The following is a 26087-nucleotide window of genomic DNA, read 5'->3' as shown; positions in this document are numbered from 1 at the left end:
GGCTCCGCCGTCACATGCTGTGACCACCTGCCTGTCCAGTGACTCCTGCTCGCTCACCTGGGAGCGCTCATCTGCTGCCTGTCTGCTAGCCTACCTGGAGGCTCTGCCGTCACGTGCTGTGACCACCCGCCTGTCCAGAGACTTCTGCCCGCTCTCCTGGGAGCGCTCATCTGCCGCCTGTCTGTTGGTCTTCCTGGAGGCTCCGCCGTCACATGCTGTGACCACCGGTTTATCCAGAGACTCTCGCCTGCTCACCTGGGAGCTCAAGTCTACCATCAGCCGCCACAGGTCGTACCAACCATTTACCCAGAGACTGCCCCGGTCACTTGCCGTGACCACCTGCCCGTTCACCCAGAGACTGCCCCAGTCACTTGCCGTGATCTCCTGCCCGTTCTTCCAGAGACTGTCCCGGTCACCTGCTGTGACTGCCTGCCTGGTCGCCACCCGCTCCCTTACAAGGACTGCCCCCTTGTATAGTAGCTCAGAGGTTCCGCCTCCCAGACCCGTTACAATGGGGTAAGGATGATTCTGAGAAAGGTCAGGAATCAGCCCAGAACTACACAGGAGGACCTGGTCAATGACGTGAAGCGAGCTGGGACCCACAGTTTCAAACATTACCATTAGAAACACACTATGCCATCATGGATTAAAATCCTGCAGGGGCGTCCAGGCACGTTTGAAGTTTGCCAATTACCATCTGGATGATCCAGAGGAGGCATGGGAGAAGGTCATGTGTTCAGATGAGACCAAAATAGAACTTTTTGATATCAACTCCACTCGCCATGTTTGGAGGAAGAAGAAGGATGAGTACAACCCCAAGAAAACCATCCCAACCATGAAGCATGATGGGGTAAACATCATACTTTGGGGGTGGTTTTCTGCAAAAGGGACATGACGACTGCATCGTATTAAAGGAAGGATGGATGGCGTCATGCATCGCGAGATTTTGGCCAACAATGTGTCACCGGTGTTTCAGAAGTGACAGACAGTCACCTTGCAGTTGGTTACAGGAGATCTCTACCTTTGGCATTAGAGACACCTTCTTAGAGGGTGTCTCTCTAGGACCCACCCGCTACCTTCCTCTGGCTAATTAACATCCTGGTCTGGGTATATAAATACCTGCTGTCTGCTAGAGGGAGGTGCCGGCGATACTCACATTATCCCTTGTGAAGGCTCAGAGCAAGTGCATTACTTCTTCCTCTCTGGAGCTATGAGAACAGGTGTTGATCTCTCCGAAGTTGACTAAAGCTAAGCTATCTTCCCTTGTTTGTTCCCATTTGTTGTCTTTAGTTGTCAGTGGGGATCGACTAGCGCTCATCCCCCTCCCTTCCCTAGCCAGGACCTAATGCCAGGGAAGGACAGGACGAGGTTCGCGTGCGGCGATTGGTGAAGAACCAATATAAGGACGTTAGTGGAGACAGGGTGATATTAGATCAGCCTAGGAGATCTCCACTCCTCCCTTTCCCTAGTGTCTGGGCTTCCTTTCCCTCTTCCCTTTGTGTTGCACTAAGTCTTTCCCACACCTTGCGTGACACGATGACCTGAAACACACAGCCAGGGCAACTAGGGAGTGGCTCCGTAAAAAGCATTTCAAGGTCCTGGAGTGGCCTAGCCAATCTCCAGACCTGAACCCAATAGAAAATCTTTGGAGGGAGCTGAAACTCCATGTTGCCCAGCATCAGAAAGATCTGGAGAAGATCTGTATGGAGAAGTGGGCCAAAATCCCTGGTCAAGAACTACAGCAAACATCTGACCTCTGTAATTGCAAACAAAGGTTTCTGCACCAAATATTAAGTTTTGTTTTTCTATTGTATCAAATGCTTATTTCATGCAATAAAATGCAAATTAATTATGTAAAAATCATACAATGTGATTTTCTGGATTTTTTTTAAAGATTCTGTCTCTTGCAGTTGAAGTGTACCTGCGATAAAAATGATAGACGTTTCCATTCTTTAAACTTGCAAAATTGTAATGTAATAATATCCCTGTCCTGGGCCCTGTATGTAATAATATCCCCAACCTGGGCCGTGTATGAAATAATGTCTCCATCCTGTAATAATGCCACCATCCTGAGCCCTATATAAAAGAATATCCCCGTCCTGTAATTATGTCCCTGTCCTGGGATTGTATATATTAATGCCCTATATATATTAATGTCCCCCATCCTGTAATAATGTCTCCATCCTGGGCCCTGTACATAATAATGTCCCCGTCCTGGGCCCTGTATGTAATAATGTCCCCCGTCCTGTAAAAAAGTCCCTGTCCTGGGCCCTGTATGTAATAATATCCCCATCCTGGGCCTCGTATGTAATAATAATATTATTATTAATAATAATTTTTATTTATGTAGCGCCAACATATTCCGCAGAGCTTTACAATTAAGCAGGGACATATACAGACAATAAATTCAATACAAGGTAAGACAGTTTAAACCATAAGGCTGTATGATCCGGTCATCAGCCAGTATGTTTAAATGCAATTATCAAGTATCAAGTGCAGTTATCGTGTGCATGGAGGGTGTGGAGACAGATGAATAGGAGGGAGCAGGTTCTGAATAATATTAAGAGGAAGGGAACAGAGGAAAGTTAGTTTACTGAGTTGACGTGGTAGGCCTGTTTAATGAGATGGGTTTTTAAAGCGCACTTGAAGGCTAGGTATAAGTCGAATTGTCTGGGGTAGTACATTCCAGAGAACTGGTGCAGCACGAGAGAAGTCTTGGCGATGGAGGTGCGAGGTTCGGATTATGGGGGATGTTAGTCTTATGTCATAGTAGAATGGAGGGCACATGTAGGATGATAGATAGAGATGAAAGAGGAGATATAAGGCAGTGCAGAACTGTGACGAACTTGTGGGTGAGAGCAATGAGTTTATATTGGACCCTGTAGCGAATGGGTAAATAGTGTAATGACTGGCACAAGATAGAGGCATGGTGAAGCGGCTGGACAGAAATACGACCCTGGCTGCCGCATTCAGGATGGATTGGAGAGGAGAACATTTGGTAAGAGGGAGACCAATCAGAAGAGAGTTGCAGTAGTCCAGACGAGAGTGAATAAGAGCGACAGTAAGAGTTTTAGCAGTTTCAAAGGTGAGAGAAGGTTGGATTCTGGAGATGCTTTTAAAATGCAGATGACAAGAGCGGGTGAGTGATCGGATATAGGGAATAAAGGACAGTTTAGTGTTGAATATGACCCCAAAGCAGCAGGCGTGCTGCTTGGGAGTTATGGTTGAACTCTCCAAGGTAATCTCAATGTCAGATAGAGTTACTGTAAGTTAATAAAGGGGAGAAACACGAAGTTCAGTTTTGGAGAGATTCAGTTTAACATAGAGGGAGGGCATAATGTTAGAGACAACAGACAAACTTTGGTATTTTTTTGGGTATTTTGTATTAGGATTGAGGTGATGTCAGGAGAAGAGGTGTATAATTGAGTGTCATCCCCATCCTGTAATAATGTCCCCGTCATAAGCCCTATGTGAAAGAGTGTCCCTGTCCTGTAATTATGTCCCTGTCCTGGGCTTGTATGTAATAATGTCCCCCGTCCTGTAATAATGTCTCCGTCCTGGGCCCTGTATGTAATAATATCCCCGTCCTTTGCCCTGTATGTAATAATATCCCTGTTTTGGGCCCCGTATGTAATAATATCCCAATCCTGGGCCCTGTATGTAATAATTTCCCCATCCCGTAATAATGTCCCTGTCCTAGGCCCTGTATGTAATAATGTCCCGGTCCTTGGCCTTATATGTGATAATGTCCCCATCCTATGCCTTTTATGTAATAATGTCCCCCGTCCAGTTATAATGTCCCTGTCCTGGGCCCTATATATAATAATGTCCCAGTCCTGGGCCCTGTATGTAATAATGTCCCTGTCCTGAACCCTGTATGAAATAACGTTCCCGTCCTATAATATTGTCCCCGTCCTTGGTCCTGCATGTAATAATGTCTCCGTCCTGTAATACATTGGCCCTCTATGTAATAATGTCCCCCGTCTTGTAATATTTTCCCCATTCTGGGCCCTGAATGTAATAATGTCCCCTATCCTGTAGTAATCCCCCCGTCCTGTAATGATATCCCTGTCTTGGGCCCTGTATGTAATACTGTCCCCATCCTGGCGTTTTCCTCAAACACATTTAACCCCTTAGTGATCGAGCCAATTTTGTCCTTAATGACCAGGCCAATTTTTTTAAAATCTGACCAGTGTCACTTTATGTGATAATAACTCTGGAACGCTTAAACGGACCTCAGCGATTCTGAGATTGTTTTTTCGTGACATATGGTACTTCATGATAGTAGTAAAATTTCTTTTATATGACTTGCGTTTATTTGTGAAAATATCAGAAATTTGGTGAAAAATTTCGAAAATATTGCAATTTTCAAACTTTTAATTCCTATGTCCTTACACCAGATAGTTATGTCACACAAAATAGTTATTAAGTAACATTTCCCTCATGTCTACTTTACATCAGCACAATTTTTGAAACATATTTTTTTTTGTTAAGAAGTTAGAAGGGTTAAAAGTTAACCAACAATTTCTAATTTTTCCAACAAAATTTACAAAACCATTTTTTTAGGGACCACATCCCATTTGAAATGACTTTGTGGGGTCTATATGACAGAAAATACCCAAAGGTGACATTATTCTAGAAACTGCACCCCTCAAAGCCACATTCTAGAAGTTTATTAACCCTTCAGGTGCTTCACAGATGCTAAAGCAATTTTACTTTTCACAAAAATTTTAATTTAGCCCCAAATTTTTTATTTTCACAAGGGAGATAGGAGAAAATGGACCCCAAATTTAGGTGTGCAATTTCTCCTGATCATGCTGATACCCCATATGTGTGAGAAAACTATTGTTTGGGCGCATGGCAGGGCTCGTAAGGGAATGAGCACCGTTTGACTTTTTGAACGCAAAAAAGGCTGGAATCGAGAGCAGACGCCATGTCGCATTAGGAGAGCCCCTGATGTGCCTAAACAGTGGAGACCCCCCACAAGTGACATCATTTTGGAAACTAGACCCCTCAAGGAATATATATAGATATGTGGTGAGAACCTTGAACTCCCCAGGTGCTTCGCATAAGTTTATAATGTAGAGCGGTGAAAATAAAAAATCTAAATTTTCCCACAAAAATTTACTTTTAGCCCCAAATTTTTTATTTTCACAAGAGCAACAAGAGGAAATGGACCACAAAATTTGTTGTGCAATTTCTCGTGAGCACACCAATATTCCATATGTAGGGGAAAACTATTGTTTGGGCACATGGCAGGGTTCAGAAGTGAAGGAGCACCGTTTGACTTTTTGAACCCAAAAATGGCTAGAATCAAAAGCGGACGCCATGTCGTATTTGGAGAGCCCCTGATGTGCCTAAAAAGTGGAAACCCCTACAAGTGAACCCATTTTGTAAAATAGACCCCTCAAGGATTTTATACAGGGGTATGGTGAGCATTTTGAACCGACAGATATTACATAGAATTTGATAACATTAGGTCGTCATATGGAAAATTTTCATGTTTTTCATGAAAATGTTGTCTTAGCCCCAAATTTTAATTTTCACAATAAATAATAGGAGATAACAGACCTCATAATTGTTACACATTTTTTCCTGAATGCGATGATACCCCATATGTGGTCAAAAACTCCTGTTTGGGCACATGGCGGGGCTAGGAAAGGAAAGAGCGCTATTTGTCTGGAATAAATTGTGAATGCCATTTCGCATTTGCAGGGCCCCTGACATGCGAAAACAGCAGAAACCCCCAACAAGTGACTCCATTTTGGAAACTAGACCCCTCGAGGAATTCATCTAGGGGTTTACTGATCATTTTTAACCTACAGGTGATTCACAAAACTTTATAACATTTAGATGTGAGAACAAAAAATATATTTTTTTTTCCACTAAAATACTGTTCTAGCACCAAATTTATAATTTGCGCAAGAGATAATGGGAGAAATTGGACGCCACAATTTTTTTATCAATTTCTCCAGAATGTGGCAGTTCCCCATATATGAAAATCACTGATTGAGGACCTCTAACTCAAAAGACTCCACTATTTAAACAAAAAACAATTACTGCAGTGCAATCCCCAATTCAAAATGAACTTTTATTTTCACTAGATAAAATACCCCTATATCCACCATACCAAAATTGCAGACCATCCAGCCCATTTCTTTATGTGTCAGACTTGGATACTGATATATAGACATCTCACGTGTACATAATCACCCGGGTGGGTATTGTTCTTGATCAAATGACCTATTAGCACAATAAATCTCCTCAAAACTCATACATTGTATTTAATCCCTGTTTGCAGGCTTTTCTCGTAATGGAGAGTATTTCAAATCAGAAGCTTCCCTACACGATTGATGCAGAAAACTGCTATAGCTCCTCCATTGATAAACGTTTTAGCTGCGGTTTTACACATCATCAGATCATAATATTGACCGCTGTTAAGCATTCAGAGAACCAGTTTTCCACCAATCTATCACTTCTACAGACTCTCTGTTGGTTAGATTTCCCTAAAACTACAGTTTGACACCTCGACGCGTTTTACTTCTCTATTCACATAGGTACATCAGGAGGTTTTTTATGATCTTAATTCACGGTATTGTGCTATAACGTTATTTGTACATGCACAGGAGCTCATTACCCCAGGCCTCGATGCGAGCTGCGAACGGCGGCACGGACGCAGAACTTTTATAAAAGATACTCTGCCCCTCTCTCTCTCACGCATTCACGCTGACCAATCACCGATACCCACAAGGGCCAATCAGGTGCGGCCACATAAGTCACAGCTGCCATTGCATCAGCTGTAATCCGGCGATATCTACAGTCATGGCCAAAAGTATTGAGAATGAGACAAATAGTAATTTTTCCAAAGTTTACTGCTTCATTTTTTGTAATGGCAATTTGCATATACTCCTGAATGTCAAAGAGTGATCAGCGTAACAGCAATTACTGTACTTGCAAAGTCAATATTTGCCCAGAAAATGAACTTTAACCCCCAAAACACATTTCAACATCATTGCAGTCCTGCCTTAAAAGGAGCAGCTAACATCGTTTTAGTGATTGATCCATTAACACAGGTGTGGGTGTTGATGAGGACAGGGCTGGCGATCAATCAGTCATGATTAAGTAAGAATGACATCACTGGACACTTTAAAAGGAGGCTGGTTCTTGGTATCATTGTTTCTCTTCAGTTAACCATGGTTATCTCTAAAGAAACACATGCAGCCATCATTGCACTGCACAAAAATGGCCTAACAGGGAAGAGTATCGCAGCTACAAAGATTGCACCTCAGTCAACAATCTATCGCATCATCAAGAACTTCAAGGAGAGAGCTTCCATTGTTGTCAAAAAGGCTCCAGGGCGCCCAAGAAAGACCAGCAAGCGCCAGGACCGTATCTTAAAACTGTTTCAGCTGCGGGATCGGACTACCAGCAGTGCCAAGCTTGCTCAGGAATGGCAGCAGGCTGGTGTGAGTGCTTCTGCACGCACTGTGAGGCGGAGACTCTTTGAGCAAGGGCTGGTTTCAAGGAGGGCAGCAAAGAAGCCACTTCTCTCCAGAAAAAACATCAGGGACCGACTGATATTCTGCAAAAGGTACAGGGACTGGACTGCTGAGGACTGGGGCAAAGTCATTTTCTCTGATGAATCCCCTTTTCGATTGTTTGGGACATCTGGAAAACAGCTTATTCGGAGAAGAAGAGGTGAGCGCTACCACCAGTCTTGTCTCATGCCAACTGTAAAGCATCCTGAAACCATTCATGTGTGGGGTTGCTTCTCAGCCAAGGGAATCGGCTCACTCACAGTCTTGCCTAAAAACACAGCCATGAATAAAGAATGGTACCAGAATGTCCTCCAAGAGCAACTTTTCCCAACCGTCCAAGAGCAGTTTGGCGCCCAACAATGCCTTTTCCAGCATGATGGAGCACCTTGCCATAAAGCAAAGGTGATAACTAAATGGCTCATGGAACAAAACATAGATATTTTGGGTCCATGGCCTGGAAACTCCCCAGATCTTAATCCAATTGAGAACTTGTGGTCAATCATCAAGAGACGGGTGGACAAACAAAAAACAACAAATTCTGGCAAAATGCAAGCATTGATTATGCAAGAATGGACTGCTATCAGTCAGGATTTGGTCCAAAAGTTGATTGAGAGCATGCCAGTGAGAATTACAGAGGTCTTGAAGAAGAAGGGGCAACACTGCAAATATTGACTTGCTGCATTAACTCACTCTAACTGTCAATATAACCTATTGGTACTCACAATATGATTGCAATTATATTTCTGTATGTGATATAAACATCAGACAAACACTAATAAAAACCAGAGGCCAGCAGATCATGTGAAAATATAATTTTGGTGTCATTCTCAAAACTTTTGGCCATGACTGTATTATTCTAAACGCTACTGAGAAGCTATCGAGAAAGTTTAACCTTTTACAATCCATTTGTATTATAATGTTCTATCCAGAACGGTCCCTATTGGGTTTCTACATGTTTTGACAGATTCTTCACGTTATATTGTAATCTAATTATGATATTCCTATCTTGTATTATACTTAGCCCATATTATTTAGCCATAAATCACCTGCTCCATCCTCTAGGAACTTACATCCTCCATGATTTCTCAGTGTCTCTATTGGCATTTCTAGTTATAAGAATTACATGAAATAGATCTATCCACCTCAATTTCTCTAAATCCTTATTTTATATATTGTTAAATATAAATTTACTTTCCCAAACTTTCTTGGTTTACAGTGCATTGTGAAAGTATTTGGCCCCCTTGAACTTTTCTACCTTTTGCCACATTTCTGGCTTCAAACATAAAGATATAAAATTATCATTTTTTTGGGGAAGAATCAAAAACAAGTGGGACACAATCTTGAAGTGGAATGAAATTTATTGGATATTTTAAACTTTTTTAACAAATTAAAAACTGAAAAGTGGGGCGTGCAATATTATTCGGCCCCCTTGAGTTAATACTTTGCAGCGCCGCCTTTTGCTGTGATTACAGCTGCAAGTCGCTTGGGGTATGTCTCTATCAGTTTTGCACATTGAGAGGCTGAAATTCTTGCCCATTCTTCCTTGCAAAACAGCTCGAGCTCATTGAGGTTGGATGGAGGGCTTTTGTGAACAGCAGTTTTCAGCTCTTTCCACAGATTCTTTATTGGATTCAGGTCTGGACTTTGCCTTGGCCATTCTAACACCTGGATACGTTTATTTTTGCTTGTGGCAAACTTCAAATGAGACTTTTTATGGATATCTTTGAAAAATGGCTTTCTTCTTGCCACTCTTCCATGAAGGCCAGATTTGTGTAGTGTACGACTGATTGTTGTCCTATGGACAGACTCTCCCACCTTAGCTGTAGATCTCTGCAGTTCATCCAGGGTGATCATGGGCCTTTTGGCTGCATCTCTGATCAGTCTTCTTTTTGTTCGAGATGAAAGTTTAGAGGGACGGCCGGGTCTTGGTAGATTTGCAGTGGTCTGATATTCCTTCCATTTCAATATGATCGCTTGCACAGTGCTCATTGAGATGTTTAAAACTTGGGAAATCTTTTTGCATCCAAATCCGGCTTTAAACTTCGCCACAACAGTATCTCGGACCTGCCTGGTGTGTTCCTTGGTCTTCATGATGCTCTCTGCACTTGATTCTATTTATCATTACCAGTCATTTAGGACAACATCGGATCATTCAGAGATCCTCACTGAACTTCTGGAGTGAGTTTGCTGCACTGAAAGTAAAAGGGCCGAATAATATTGCAAGCCCCACTTTTCAGTTTTTAATTTGTTAAAAAAGTTTAAAATATCCATTAAATTTTGTTCCACTTCACGATTGTGCCCCACTTGTTGTTGATTCTCCCCCCAAAAATTATAATTTTATATCTTTATGTTTGAAGCCAGAAATGTGGCAAAAGGTAGAAAAGTTGAAGGGGGCCAAATACTTTCAAAATGCACTGTATATATCTCTAGAAATATTATCGTCTTAGGGGATCTACCAATATAATTCCATGAGCTAGATGTACAGAATAACACTGTTTTAAGGGCTTTTACAATCCTATCATATAAACGGTGTAAACTAGATGTTTTCATTGAGACCTAATGGACTCACTGTTTTTAGTCAAAAAATCCACTGTTTCTTTTCTAAGTAACCTATTGTCCTGGTCTCCTCCTCTTGGGGATAGCCTGATCTTTTTCTATCCCTTGAAATCTTATTGCCTTTGTGTCACCTCCATGTTTTTCCCAAGTGTGTTTAGAAATGGGAGTATTCTCTTTTCTCCGTATGTCCCCTATATGTTCCAGAATTCTCCTCCTAAATTGCCGACCTGTCTTGCCCACAAAACTTTTAGGGCAATCACATTTCGCCAAATAAACCAAACCTTCAGTATGGCAATTCATGAACTCTCTGTTTAGAAAAACTTTTTTAGTTATATCACTAGTAAATAATCCCTTGCTGTCAACATAATCACAGGTTTTGCATGATCCACTTCTAAAAGTTCCTACTACATTTGATTTATTTAACCAGGTTGGATCTGCTTGCCTAGGTTGTAAATAACTATGTACTAGCTTGTCTTTGATATTCCGGCCTCTTCGGTACATAACCAATTTGTCCATTTTAAGAACATCCCAAAATCGCTTGAGAATCTCCATCACTTCCTTGGACTTGTTATCATACCTCCCTATCAGGCAGATAACTCCATTGTTTTCTTCCCTAGGCTTTGGGACCAACAGTGATGTTCTATTGGGCCCCCTGGCATGATGATATGCTGGTTTCAGTACATCATTCATATATCCCCATCAAATGAACCTCTTTTCCAGTTCCTTTGCTCCTCTCTCAAAATCATGAAATGAGGAGCAGTTTCGCCTTAACCTTAGGTACTGTCCTTTCGGGATTCCGCGCTTCAAGGGCAGAGGATGGTGACTTTTCCATTGCAGAAAGTTGTTTATAGCTGTTTTTTTTCTATACAAATTTGTGACCAGACGACTCATGGGATCCTTTTGGAGCATTATATCCAAGAACGACATTTGACCCTGATGTAGAGAGGAAGTAACCCTCAGGCCCACTTCATTGTCATTTAAGACTGAGACAAACTCCTCAAACTTTTCCATACACTGTGTGCAGAATTATTAGGCAAATTAGTATTTTGATCACATGATACTTTTTATACATGTTGTCCTACTCCAAGCTGCATAGGCGTGAGAGCCAACTACCAATTAAATAAATCTGGTGATGTACATCTCTGTAATGAGGAGGGGTATTGACTAATGACATCAACACCCTATATAAAGTGTGCTTAATTATTAGGCAACTTCCTTTCCTTTGGCAAAATGGGTCAGAAGAGAGATTTGACGGACTCTGAAAAGTCAAAAATTCTGAGATGTCTTGCAGAGGGATGCAGCAGTCTTGAAATGTCCAAACTTTTGAAGCGTGATCACTGAACAATCAAGCGTTTCATGGCAAATAGCCAACAGGGTCGCAAGAAGCGTGTTGGCCAAAAAAGGCGCAAAATAACTGCCCATGAATTGAGGAAAATCAAGCGTGAAGCTGCCAAGATGCCATTCGCCACCAGTTTTGCCATATTTCAGAGCTGCAACGTTACTGGAGTATCAAAAAGCACAAGGTGTGCGATACTCAGGGAAATGGCCAAGGTAAGGAAGACTGAAAAACGACCACCTTTGAACAAGAAACATAAGATAAAACGTCAAGAATGGGCCAAGAAATATCTTAAGACTGATTTTTCAAAGGTTTTAAGGACTGATGAATTGAGAGTGACTCTTGATTTGCCAGATGTATGGGCCAGAGGCTGGATCAGTAAAGGGCAGAGAGCTCCACTCCGACTCAGACGCTAGCAAGGTGGAGGTGGGTTACTGGTATGGGCTGGTATCATCAAAGATGAACTTGTGGGAACTTTTCGGGTTGAGGATGGAGTGAAGCTCAACTGGTGAAGGGACCGTCACCTATGTCCCCCTGACCCTCCTACCACAAAACCTTCAGTAGCCTAAGGTTTTCCAATTCCTCTAAAGGGATACCAGCATCCTTACATTTACTCCGTTTTTTCTACCTCATGAATTTGGCCCTTCTTAGTTTCTGCATAAATAGGGCTACATCTTTTGTCCATTCAAAACCATCATACTGAGTTGTTGGGACAAATGATAGTCCCCTTGAAAGTACGGCAGTTTCATCTTTCGGTAGAGTTCTACCTGACAGGTTTATGACCCTTAGATCATCACATTCCAAGGTACTGGTTACATCACTGGATGTGATTCCCTTAATGGTCTCAGTATTTTGTTGTTCAATAACCCATGTGTCAGGATGAACCCCCTTGGTCTCTTTATTCTCACTCGTAGGGATTATTTCTCCCATTCTAACTTTCTCATTTTTATTATATTTTTCCGATATTTCGGTCATCCGTCTCTTACGAATAGCACCACTTGCACGTCACATCTTAAGTGTAAAGTCATCATTCCGCAAATCCAAAATTACCCTCCTATTAGCTACTCCATCTGATCTATCTGGGAGTGCTGTTTTCCCCCTCTTCTACTTGAAGTAGGTATTTGATGCCAGTGGAGGCCCCTCAGCTAAAAAAGGTAAGGAGACTGATGACCCAGAGGAGGCATCTCTAGAACTTTGACGTGCCCCTGGGCATGGTTGATTATCTCTCGGTCTTGTATGGTACTCAAACCTGCCCCTGCCTCTCTCAATTTTCCTGCTCTTCCCCTTATTTCTTCCTCTCGCTCTATTACCTCTACCAAAGTTTGTTTGTGTTCTCTCACTGTCTGACGTATTGTAGTGGGCGACATTTGAGGAGCCCCTAAGGTGCCAGAACAGCAGAAAAACCCCAAAAGTGACCCCATTGTAGAAATTACACCTCTCAATGAATTAATCTACAGCTGAAGTGACTATTTTGTAACATATACGCCAGGCTTTTTTTCTGGAGAATTGCAAATATGCCCATTTAGCGCCCACATAATGTGCCTCTATACAGTGAAGTGCCCCCATACATTGTGCTCAGCTTGTGCTTCTGGTGACACGCACCCCGTAAATTATAAAGTTCTCTCTCCCCACTAAAATAATGTCAAACATGTGGCCGCTTACTGCGGTTTAGGCACAATGGGGCTCAGAAGTAGGGGGTCATTTGGATTTGGGAGCACAGAATTCCCTCGATTTTATTTGAGGGAGTGGGAGCCATCTCATTTTTCCAGAGTCTTTGTTCTACCAGTAACATGGGAACCCCCTATGGTTCCAATGACAGATGACAGACTTGAGTGGGGGCTGGTTTTATGCGGGATAAATTAGGGTTTTTATTGGTACATTTTGGGGTCCATAATATTTTTCGATCGCTTCCGGAATAAAGCTGGATCACCTTCTTGTATTCTAGGCTGAGTGCTTACGTTTGGGTTTCCGTGTAAATTCCACAAAAATGTGATTCAGACAAAACCCCCAATGGAACCACCCACCATAATGACCATAATGATGGAGACACTTTGGACTCTGTTTGGCGTCTTCTCCACTGCAACGTTATCAATATTTTTAGGCGTGCACAAATCTGTGGTCAACCACACCTGTGCACTAAAAAGCTGCCTAAAATGATGGGACACCGCCGGAACAGAGACCAGTCCAAAGTGACTCCATCTGCCTCATAAGTGAGAGGTTACATCTGCAGTTTTATCTGAATAGCGGTTTAGGAGAATCTACACGGAAACCCCGATGTTAGCGCTCAACGAAGAGTACAGGATAAATGTGACCAGAGCCTAGTCTGGATTTTTGGGAGGCAGCATGAACAAATAGAAGTACAAGAATAGTCCCTATTTTTATTTTTGCGTGGTTCACTGTGCGATATAAGTGATAAGGCGGATTTATTCTTCGGGTCGGTGTGATTACAGCGATACCAGATTTACATGGGTTTTCTTTAAGTTTTGCTGCTGTCACACAGTAAAAATGCATTTTTATAAAAAGTAGTTATTTTTGTCACCATTTTCTGAGAGCTGTAACTTTTTTATTTTTTTGGCGAACAGAGCTGTATGAGGGCTTATTTTTTGCGGGACGAGTTGCAGTTTTTTTTTGTATCAATTTGGGGCAGATAATATTATTAATCTCTTTTTATTTAGATTTTTCAAACACAGAATGAACAAAATACAGCAATTCAGTTATTGCTTTTAGTTTTTGCGCCATTCACCATACGGTAAAAGTAATAAGACCTAATTGTTCGTTGGGTCAGTACAATTACAGCGATACCAGATTTATATTTTTTTAGGATTTGCTATTTTTACAGACTAAAAATTTTACAAAAATGAATTTGTTTTTGCACCGTCATATTCTGAGAGCTGTAACTTTTTTACTTGTTTGCCGAATGAGCCATATTAGGGCTTGTTTTTTGCGGGACAGTTTGGTGTTTTCATTTCTATCATGCTTTTTCAGATATGACTTTTTGATCGCTTTTTATTCACTATGATGAAAAAGTGTCATTTTTGGTCTGTTTTTCATTCTTTCTTTTTACAGTGTTAGCCAAATGGAATAAATAACATGCTAGGTTTATAGAGCGGGTCGTTCCGGACACGGATACCAATTATGTGTACTTTTTTTGTTTATTTTTGTTTTACCACAAACACTGTGTTTTGAGTGGCAAAACGGCTTTTCGTGATTTATGTGCGCTTTTTTGTGTTTTTTTTAACTTTTTTACATAATGTATTCTACTTTTTTCACTTTTTCACTAAGTCCCACTGTGGGAAATGTATATATATATTTTTTGATCACTGATCTCATACACTGCAGTACTCGTGTACTGCAGTGCATGAGACTGTGGCCGCCGTACCCTATGGTCATCACATAATCTCAGGGTACCATGGTAACCATCGGGACCGCGATTCTCTTGCGGGGGTCCGATGGTTACTAAGGGGGTCTTGTGACCCCCTTACAACAACTTAAATACTGGTGTCGCGATTGACAGCGGTATTTAAGGGGTTAATCATCCTCAATCAGTCACAAAACCTGTCAGGACTGATACTGCAGGGTGTAAGCTTTCACATACAGCTGACACCCATGGGATTTGCCGCTGCCGGGCGGTGCTATTCCCTTATTCCCGATTGCCGTTTTAAAACGTCAATGAGGAAATAAGATCCCTTAACGACTGCTGTTTTAATGCGTATGGGCAGTCGTTAAGGGGTTAACACGCACACAACAAAAATATTCCTCTCACCTTTATTCGCTCCTTTCTTTCTTCTCTATAACCATCGCAGGGGTGAGGCAAGAGGCACATGGCAGTGACGTCATGCGACGTATGCAACAGGAATGCCAAACATCGGCTGCCACCTCTGATAAGTCAGCGAATATCACTTCCAAAACAGAAAACTGGTGTGTACAGGTTTTTACTAAGAGTAGCCATCTCCATATATAATGTGGTATAGCGAGAAGCTCGGCAGTATACGGAGGTAAACATGGGATACTGTCTCTTTAAATTTTTGGGTTAGTCAGCAGGCATAAACTACCCGGTAGTCCATAAAAAAAGCAAACACAGCCCATTTGGCTAAAGAGACAAAAATGAAATACAAAACTTGTAGCAGAGTCCGTATCTCGGCCAAGGTCTGGCCACTCATTATGAGCCACACAAGGTTCAGCACAGCACGTGCTAGCTCCAGTCTGGAGCAGGTTTCCCCACGTACTGACTACACCTGAGTGTCAGGGCTGGCTATTTAAAGCCCAGACTCTCCCTGGACTGGAGATAGGGTGGATAACGACCCACCCTGCACTTCGTTATCCACTAAAAAGATTCCCTTGTAAATGTGGTCCTATTAACTCTATCTGCACCGAATGTACAGGAGAAACTTCCATGTTTTTACATCACTGAGGCTAAGAGTCTCAGCGACACATATCTCCCTTCTGACAAACTACCAGTGACTTTGTCACAATAACTAACAAATAAAGTAGCACTCTATACTCATTGCACCCATATAAAGCAATGAGAAGGTGAAAAAACACTGCAAAAAAACACAGCAGTGTTTTCACAGCGTTTTTGAAGCTTTTGGTGAATAAAATTAACTTTATTAAACATGTACTGTAGACAAAGCACACATATAATCTGCACTCAAAAACGCTGAAAAACTGGCATTTTTACTGCCAAGAGTGCAGGTTTTGGTTGCAGAAAAAAAGCTGCATGTGAACATAGCCTTGGCATGGTTTTGGTACCATATCTGTGTACTACGCTTGGTTCTTTGACGGCTTCTATGTAGTTAGTTTGGTTCTAGTACCATTTCTGTGTAATGAGTTTCAGATCTTTGGTGAAGATGTTTCGGTATATAGTCTGACAAACACAAGAAGGATGGGCCGCTGCTCATGAGCCACTGCTGTATGCTTGCCAGCCAGCGCCTGGTACTTAGGGACAGCAAAATATTCTACTCTCTGTTCCAATTGAACTACTTGAGATTCAACACAAACTACATCAGAAATTTGAATTTTGGGGAAAAATTTGCTGAACCTGGTGAGTTCATATTTCAAAAAGTTTGATCATCTTTAGGTATGCGGGTTAATAAAGGAAACACATCTCTCTGCTTTTATCAATACTATTAGTAAAATGTCCTTGTAGTCTATACCAACCTGAATCAGAGCTCCTCTTCAGTTTCTTTTGGATCTGAGAAAAAGAAAACATGCATTGCAATTGGTGGCTATGGGAAACAAGGTCAGGTTTTCTATTAGAAAATTAGCATAAATCTAATTTTAAATTCCTGTGAGCTAAATGCTATTAAGCATATTTGATTACTACAATTTCACAACAGTTAATACAATACTATACAATTTACATAATGCCTTCTTCAATAAGATGTAAGTGTGCTCTAACACTTTCCTCAACAGACATTTTTTCACCTCCCTTCCTTAAGGGTGAATAATATTTTAATATTTCAGTTAACATGTACTAAAAGCATGTGTGACATGCAGAAGTAGTGCTGTTGCTTTAAAAGCATTCAGCAACTATTAGAAGTAACAAGCACATGAGACAGGAAGTGTTGTGCTCAGTGCTCCAGAAGTATCCAGCAACTAGAGGGGTTAACACAGTCACAGGAGAAAGGGAGTGTTTTAGCAGAGCCCCAGGGGGATTGTGGGGAAGTTGTTTACTGTCTGGCTGGAGCTGAAAAGAAAGGTGGTGTAAGTATTCTGAATCTCACAGAAGGCAACTGAACAGAATTCAGGTCAGGAGGGAAGCTAAGCACAGGTCAGGTAGAGTTCCTGAACTATCAGTGTGAAGTATTCTTGGGCAGGAAGATAAGGACTGGAATAAATGGTGTCACAGGGATCATCTCCCTCAGCAAACCCCCCCTCCTCCATCTCACTGTGCTGTAAAGAATACCGTGTTCATGTTTGTCACTGGAGCCTGTTGCTCATAAGACTTAATTTTGCACTGGCTTTGCAGCTTCTTATTAAATGCTACTGTTCTACCGTTTATGAGGACTCTTGTCAAGTGTGTCTGGTCAGCAAGTGAAACAACCTACGCGTCTGTGCCTGAGGGTCAATACCCCTGTGTGCCTAAGAGAAGCTGCAGTACATGGTCTATGGTTGCCCTGAGTAACGGTTCCCCCAGGATTCTAAAGAATTCATGTAACATGTATCACCCCTATCTGAACCTAGCGGCGTGCGTGTAACACATGCTCCAAGAGCTGCTGTAACAGACAACAGCCAACATCCACATTTTTTTTGAATAGGCTCAACTCCTGAGCCTGTTGCATACACAAGCACCTAGTGTGAGACATATGTTTAATCTATGTTACATCTTGGGAAGGGGTAATGTGGCACCCCAGGGGTCTGGTTACCACAGTAATAGAGATATTATGTCTGAGAGCAAGTGGGAGGTTTCTCTGGTCAGGAGCCCTAAGCATGCAACACGGCCCACCCAGACCTGGGAGGGGAGGAATCTGCCCTTATAAACTGGGTCTGGGGCGGGATTAGGTGAGACAGAGCCTGCAGAACAAGCAGAGCAGTCAGAGCCTGGAGTGAAGTCCCAGACAGAGACGCAGTCAGGTCTGGAGGACAGCAGACACAGGGAAAGTGACAACAGGAGCTCTGTAGGAGCAGGAGTGAGTGCCAGAGGCTGGAAGCTAGAAAGCTCGCCTTGGCTGAAGACACTAAACCCGGACACGGAGTCCGAGGCTGTGGGGACATCCAGGTCCAGCAGCAGAATCCAACCGGCAGGGGATTCCATGTCCTCTGGCCTTAGAAACCCGAAGGCACGGTCACAAGCAAGGGACCAGCACCGCCATCGTGAAGCGGAGGCTAACGGAAGGCCCCAAGTCACCGGCCATACGGGTGAGCACCTCACGGTATACTCAGGGACGTGGGCTACTTCTACCCGCATAGAGCAAGGTAGCCAGGAAAGAGTGCAGATAGTCGGGGAGGCCTACAACTCCACCTGGCCAGGGGAGATCCTACTTGCTTACAGACTGACCAGGCCCCTACTGCTAACCAGTACTCCCGGGAGGGTCTGTGTTATACCATCAGTAAAGACCCTGAACTGCACCACACGTCTCTGTGTTTCATCGCCCTACCAGCACCATTACTACTGGGACGCTCACACCATCACTCCCATCATCCACACTAGTTGCCCTGAGGCATTACTTCTCCCATGGGGAGTTATCCCATACTCGGCTGCGCAAACTACATCAGCCTTAGCGGTCTGCAGCGCAGCGGCGGTCCCCACTGACCGCAATCCACGGGTGGCGTAGTCGGACAATTACAATACCAATAGACTGCCACTGGTTTGACCGCCCTGGTCACGGACCGGGTCACCGCCACACTGAGACTACAACCCCCAGCGATCTGGCTCCGGGTATCCCCCTGCACAGCACAGGCCCAGGGGGCGCGTCAACTTTGGCGTAGCCGGCAGGATTTCGTGCCCTCAACCACCGGGTACTGCGTGCCTGAAAAAAAAGACTTTTATACTTACCTGTGGTGAAGTTTCCCGCTGTCCTGAGTCGTTTACCTCCATCGGACGCCATCTTGGATCGTTTCCCGCCGTCTTCTGCCTTCTTCCCGCCATCCGCAGCTGCTTCCCGCCTTAGGACGCCATCTTTGGGACGCCGCGCGGGAAGAAGAGGGGCGTGGACGCCGAAAGCGCGCAAGATCCGAAGCTCAGCCCCACGCTCCGACGCTGCGTAAGGTCCTGGAAGGAAGGAAGAGCGACGCTGACGTCATCGGAGCGCGACGCCAGGTCCTCGACCCCGACGATTGACTGCGGAGCCACGGCCTACGGAAGAAGAGCATCGCAAGGTAGGCCACGGTCCACTAGGGGGGAAGGAGGATGTCGGACACCGAGGGGAGCTCCACCGCCACACCGGCCGCCAGCGCAACCGCTGCTGCGGTCATGCCCTTCACCATGCCCTATATCCCGGGGGCAACCTGGCTACCCCAGTACTCAGGGGAGTCACATACCCTGAGTGACTTTAGGGAAAGACTTGATAGCCTCTTCCAGGTATACCCCCTCACAGAAGAGCAAAAAGTGAGCATTCTGGTGGCCCAGTTAATCGGGGCAGCCCAAAGGGAGGTAAAGTCCTGGTCACCTGGGAAGAAGAGGACTGTCAGAGAGATACTAGCCCGGCTGAAAGACACATTTGATACCCGAACCTCAGCCGAGATAAAACTAAGATTTTACGGGTGCAAACAACGGGCACATGAAAGTATAAGGGACTATGCTCTAAACTTACAAGAGGCCCTGAGAGCCATTAAGCAGGCAGACCCTGACAGCGTGGGAAATGAAGACAAGCTGTTGACCGAACAATTTATTGAGGGTCTACTGTGCAATGCCCACCGAACCCAGTTGCGGGCTATGGCCTTACAGGACCCTGACCTGGACTTTGCACAGTTCAAGGACAGAGCCATCCGGGTGCTCCGAGAACCGGCACCAGGTGGCGCTCTGACCCACAGGCGCCCTGCCATCACTTATCACCAGGACGCGGCGCCCTTGTCTGCAGGGCCTGTGGGAGCTGATGCGCAGGCTTTGAACAATAACCCGACAACAGACCTGCACCATCAGGTCCAAGAGCTGACTAAGAGCGTTGCCGCGCTAACCAGAACTGTGCAGTCTTTACAGGTCTCTTCTCCAGGAAAGATCCAGCTGGCATCCGGACCGGAGGACGTCCCGTGGCGCTGACTGAGGAGGACCCCACCGGCCAGAGGAAGACCCAGCGACAGATACAATGAGGACGGACGACCCATCTGCCGCCGCTGCAATCAACCCGGACATATGGCAAGGTACTGTCATTTAAACGGGCACAACCTGGGGTAGAGGGCCAACCCCCAGGCATAAGATCATCAGGCCCATCAAACTGGCGTGACAAATACGTAGGGGGACGTCCGGTCTTGCCTGTGGTACTGGATGGCATTCCTATGAGTGACCTACTAGACACCGGGTCACAGGTCACCACCATCCCGTACGTGCTCTTCAAGCGGTACTGGAATGACTCGGACATAACCTGCGACCTAGATGACGACCTGAGCATTATTGCCAGCAATGGTCAGCCCGTGCCACAGATAGGATTTAAGGAAGTGACCATCAAGGTCGGTAAAGTTGAACTGCCGGCACAAGGACTGATCATTGTGGACATTGACTGTCGCGAGAGTCACCCAAAAATAACCCTAGGTACTAACGAAATTGAAAACTGTCTTGCAGAGGTGATTCTTATTTTGCAGCAGGTTGCCAAGAACGCCAGTTCCAGCCAGCAGCGTGTGCTCCAAAAATAGATCCGGGCACTGATGAAGCGGCAACAAGTGGAACTATCTGGTGGTGAGATAGGTAGCGCGAGAATGTGTGACCCGTTCCCTATTGCCATACCCCCAAAAAGTGAGATGATGATTTGGTGCCGGGCAGCTATTGGTCTAAGAGGTAGAGACTACCAAGCAATGGTAGAACCCATCTACTCAGACAGTAGGCCCACCATTTTGACAGCACGGGGGGTGGTCGCTGTACGCCATGGGAGGGTGCCCGTCCGCATCATCAATATCGGGGAGAGAGAAGTATACCTGCCCCGGTATGCCACGCTAGCCAAATTGTTCACCATCAACCAGAACTCTGTAGAGGCCGTGGAACCCTTGCCTCCATCTCAACCAGAGGAAGGTAACGGCTCTAAGAAACCAGTGGAGGACTGGTGTCAGCAACTGCATTTGGGTACTGACTCCACTCCCTCACACCAAAAACAGGGAGTCTATCGGGTGGTTCAAGAGTACGAGAGAGTGTTTAGTAAACACCCGCTAGACTTCGGGCGAGTAAAGGGGGTAGAACATCACATCCCCATGGGAGACCATCCTCCCATAAAGGGGAGATACCGACCCGTACCCCCTGCACACTATCAACACGCCAAGGGGATGCTAAAAGACATGAAGGAGGCTGGGGTAATTAGGGACAGCTGTAGCCCCTGGGCAGCTCCACTAGTCTTAGTGAAAAAGAAACACAACAACATGAGAATGTGTGTAGACTACAGGAAGGTCAACCGTATCACACACAAAGATGCGTACCCGTTACCAAGGATAGAAGAGTCCTTAGCTGCATTAAAATCTGCTAACTTCTTCTCTACTTTGGATCTCACTAGCGGGTACTGGCAGGTTCCTGTAGCAGAGGCGGACCGGGAAAAGACCGCATTCACCACCCCGATGGGACTCAGCGAATTTAACTGTATGCCGTTCGGGCTCTGCAACGCACCAGGAACCTTCCAACGGTTGATGGAATGCTGTCTGGGACACCGGAACTTCAAGACGGTCCTATTATACCTGGACGACGTCATCGTCTATTCCAAGACCTACGAGGACCATCTGGAACACCTGGCAGAAGTGTTTGAAGCCCTGGCGAACTATGGCCTAAAGGTAAAACCCTCAAAGTGTCATCTACTGAAGCCAAAGGTACAGTACCTGGGACACGTGGTGAGTGCTGACGGAGTGGCCCCCGACCCTGACAAGATCACCGTGATTAAGGACTGGCCAAGATCATCCAGCATAAAGGAAGTGCGGCAGTTCCTCGGGTTGGTAGGCTACTACCGAAGATTCATTCCCGGTTTTACCAAGAAGGCAGCTCCTATGCAGGACCTCCTGATAGGCCAGTCCAGGAAGGCCAAAAACCAGAATCCACCCTTCAAATGGGAAAAGCTGGAAGAGGAGTCCTTCCGCCAGCTGAAGATGGCCCTCACGGGGGATGAAATCCTGGCGTACCCTGATTACAGCCAGCCCTTTATCCTCTACACGGACGCAAGCAACATCGGGCTAGGAGCCGTACTGTCCCAGATCCAGCAGGGGAGAGAACGGGTAATTGCTTACGCCAGCCGAAAACTGCGACCCACGGAAAGAAACCCTGAGAATTACAGCTCGTTCAAGCTAGAGTTCCTGGCAGTGGTGTGGGCAGTAACCGAACGTTTCAAGCATTACCTGGCCTCTTCCAGGTTCACCGTGTACACGGACAACAACCCGTTGACACACCTGGACACTGCAAGACTGGGTGCCCTGGAGCAGAGATGGATGGCCCGCCTGTCCAATTATGAGTTCACTATCAAATACCGGGCAGGACGCTCCAATACCAACGCGGACGCCCTGTCCAGGATGCCAAACCTACCGGACGAAGGGGAGGATCCAGAAGAATTGGAAGAGATCGAACTCCCTGCGTTTCCCGTCATGGGATTACCCAGTATTCCCACCGTGTGAGGGGCCAGCGATCCACTACGTTCAACCCCTTACCCCACTACAACTGGGCGGAGACGCAAGACAGTGACCCCGCAGTCCGTCTGGTGAAGGAGATGCTGACCCAGGCTGACGCCCGCCTGGACCCAGACGCTCCGGAAGAGACCAGGCAACTGTGGACGGAGAAGAGCAGACTGTTTCTCTATAAGGAGAAGTTGTGCCGCAGAATGGTCAATTCCCGGACACATGAGCTGATCTGGCAGGTTGTGGTACCGAGACGGGACGCAGCTATGGTGCTGGAGGCCTACCACAATGGGGCAGGGCACTTCGGATGGAAGAAGCTGGAGTTCCTGCTGCGTGAACGGTTCTACTGGATAGGCATGAGAGGAGCCATTGAGAGGTGGTGTAGAGACTGTGGCCCGTGCAATCTAAGAAGAAGGGACCGTGCCAGCCAGAGGACTCCCCTGCAGCACATCATCACCAGGCAGCCGCTGGAACTGGTCTCTCTGGACCATGTTAAACTGGCTCCAAGCAGAAGCGGGTATGTCTACGCCCTAACCATCGTGGATCATTACTCCCGATTCCTAGTGGTGGTCCCCGTCAAAGACTTAACAGCACAAACAGCAGCTAGAGCCTTCCAGCTGCACTTCTGCCGCCCACACGGGTACCCGGACCAAGTGCTGACGGACCAAGGACCAGCCTTCGAAGCGGAGGTCTTCCAGGAGTTCTGCAACCTGTATGGCTGCAAGAAGATAAGAACAACGCCCTATCACTCCCAAACCAATGGACTTTGCGAGAAGATGAACCAGGTGGTGATAGATCTGCTAAAAACATTGCCCCTGGAAGAACGCAGTCTGTGGCCTGAGAAACTGCCCGATCTGGTGGACCTGTATAACCACATCCCGGTAGGTTCCACCAACTGTACCCCGGCTTACCTAATGCGAGCAAGACCTGGTAAGCTGCCTGTTGACCTGGATATGGGAGTCCTGATACCCGAGGACACCTCGCCAGAGGCAGACTGGGATACAGAATGGCAGCAACAGTACCGGAAAGTACAGGAGAGCGTCGAGCGAAGTCTCTGTCAATCAAGAGAAAGGCAGGAGAGGACTTATAACCAACATCCTCCCGCTGTTCCCCTGGTACCTGGAGAGCAGGTCTTGAAAAGTTGGACAACCAGTGGGAAAAGGACCCGTACACCGTACTGCCCTCAAGCCACAATAATCCAAAGGTGTACGTCATCAGCAAGGATGGAGGAGAGACCACAGCTACTGTCTCCAGAGACCACCTGAAAAAGTGCCCCGAGAAGTTGCAAAGCACGGATGAAAATCAGGAAGACCCTCAACCCGTAGAGGAAAAGGAGGAAATGATCAGCACCGTACTCAGAGACTTTCCCCGGTCCTGGACACAAGTAAACAACGCTATCGTGGTGCCCGTCCTCACCTTTCTCCAGCCAGCCCCTCAAGTGCCTACAGAAGACCAGGTAGAGCTGGAAGAGCAGCCGGCCCAGGAGGCAGAAGAATCCACACCAGCAGCCCAGGAGAATCAACCCTCTGCTAGTAGTGAGCCTGCCGTGCCCCTAGTGAGCCTAAGAGTACGCAGACAGCTGCCCAGCTTACCCATAACACCTCCTACACCCTGTAGTGCAGGATCAGTTAGTGAGCTCCATAGGTCCACTAGAGTCACTAGAGGTCAGATGCCCGCTCGCTGGAAAATCTAAAGTAATGCACTGTAAATTTACCTGTTTCTGTTTAACTGTTTATGGTTTATGTTTGTTGCCTGATATTAATTATGTTTCTCAGTTACCCTGCAGATTTCTATGGACTAACAGGTTATGGACACTGGATAACCGGAACAATTCTTGTAGATAGTTGCACCTTGGTGCCTCTTGCGAAGACAGCCGCGGAAGAGAAAACCTGTCTGGCGTGGCCTACTTGCAGCCCAAAGTAGCTAGCTCCAACCTTGCAGCCACGCCCAGGGCCAACGCAAGGGGTTTGCTTTGGGCAGGTCCCCTACTTCGCTTAAAGCTTCACCTTGGGTGACATGGACACCCTCTTGTTTCAAAAACTTCACCTTGGGTGATATGGACACCCGGTTGCGGACACGCCGTGACCTTTAAATAACTAAAGCTTCTTGTAAATATGTTATTGTATTATTGTTATACCCTGTATTTATGTTTCTTTAAAAAAAATGTGTTTAGTCCCGGAGTACTAAAATTTACTAGGGGGGGAATGTGGCACCCCAGGGGTCTGGTTACCACAGTAATAGAGATATTATGTCTGAGAGCAAGTGGGAGGTTTCTCTGGTCAGGAGCCCTAAGCATGCAACACGGCCCACCCAGACCTGGGAGGGGAGGAATCTGCCCTTATAAACTGGGTCTGGGGCGGGATTAGGTGAGACAGAGCCTGCAGAACAAGCAGAGCAGTCAGAGCCTGGAGTGAAGTCCCAGACAGAGACGCAGTCAGGTCTGGAGGACAGCAGACACAGGGAAAGTGACAACAGGAGCTCTGTAGGAGCAGGAGTGAGTGCCAGGGGCTGGAAGCTAGAAAGCTCGCCTTGGCTGAAGACACTAAACCCGGACACGGAGTCCGAGGCTGTGGGGACATCCACGTCCAGCAGCAGAATCCAACCGGCAGGGGATTCCATGTCCTCTGGCCTTAGAAACCCGAAGGCACGGTCACAAGCAAGGGACCAGCACCGCCATCGTGAAGCGGAGGCTAACGGGTGAGCACCGGCCATACGGGTGAGCACCTCACGGTATACTCAGGGACGTGGGCTACTTCTACCCGCATAGAGCAAGGTAGCCAGGAAAGAGTGCAGATAGTCGGGGAGGCCTACAACTCCACCTGGCCAGGGGAGATCCTACTTGCTTACAGACTGACCAGGCCCCTACTGCTAACCAGTACTCCCGGGAGGGTCTGTGTTATACCATCAGTAAAGACCCTGAACTGCACCACACGTCTCTGTGTTTCATCGCCCTACCAGCACCATTACTACTGGGACGCTCACACCATCACTCCCATCATCCACACTACCTGCCCTGAGTCATTACTTCTCCCGTGGGGAGTTATCCCATACTCGGCTGCGCAAACTACACCAGCCTCAGCGGTCTGCAGCGCAGCGGCGGTCCCCACTGACCGCAATCCACGGGTGGCGTAGTCGGACAATTACAATACCAATAGACTGCCACTGGTTTGACCGCCCTGGGCACGGACCGGGTAACCGCCACACTGAGACTACAACCCCCAGCGAACCGGCTCCGGGTATCCCCCTGCACCGCACAGGCCCAGGGGGCGTGTCAGTAACAGCGTAGGCAAAACTGGCTTTGGACTTAGTAACCAGTCAGGGCTCAGATTTGATTTACATTGTTCAGTAAAATGAAGTGCAGCACAATGGTTCAGTGGTTAGTGTAGCGCCCCGAGGTCTCGGTCGCTACAGAGGTATTGCACCTC

At 46.0% G+C, this 26087-nt stretch overlaps 1 protein-coding gene across 2 annotated transcripts in view; it reads right to left on the bottom strand.

Moving 5' to 3' along the window:
- CCR6 (C-C motif chemokine receptor 6) overlaps positions 1 to 26087 on the bottom strand; it is a 242050-nt gene that overhangs the window by 10295 nt on the left and 205668 nt on the right. For both annotated transcript variants that reach the window (XM_073673265.1, XM_073673266.1), the window contains exon 4: positions 16588 to 16621. The gene's annotated coding sequence lies outside the window, so the exon portion shown is untranslated. The remainder of the gene's footprint in view (positions 1 to 16587; positions 16622 to 26087) is intronic.

Source organism: Phyllobates terribilis, unplaced genomic scaffold (assembly GCF_046119375.1).
Source record: "Phyllobates terribilis strain yellow unplaced genomic scaffold, ASM4611937v1 Scaffold_3__8_contigs__length_932513732, whole genome shotgun sequence".
Taxonomy (NCBI): Eukaryota; Metazoa; Chordata; class Amphibia; order Anura; family Dendrobatidae; genus Phyllobates; species Phyllobates terribilis.
Note: the sequence above shows the minus strand (reverse complement) of the source record. Positions and strands in the feature narration are given on the sequence as shown.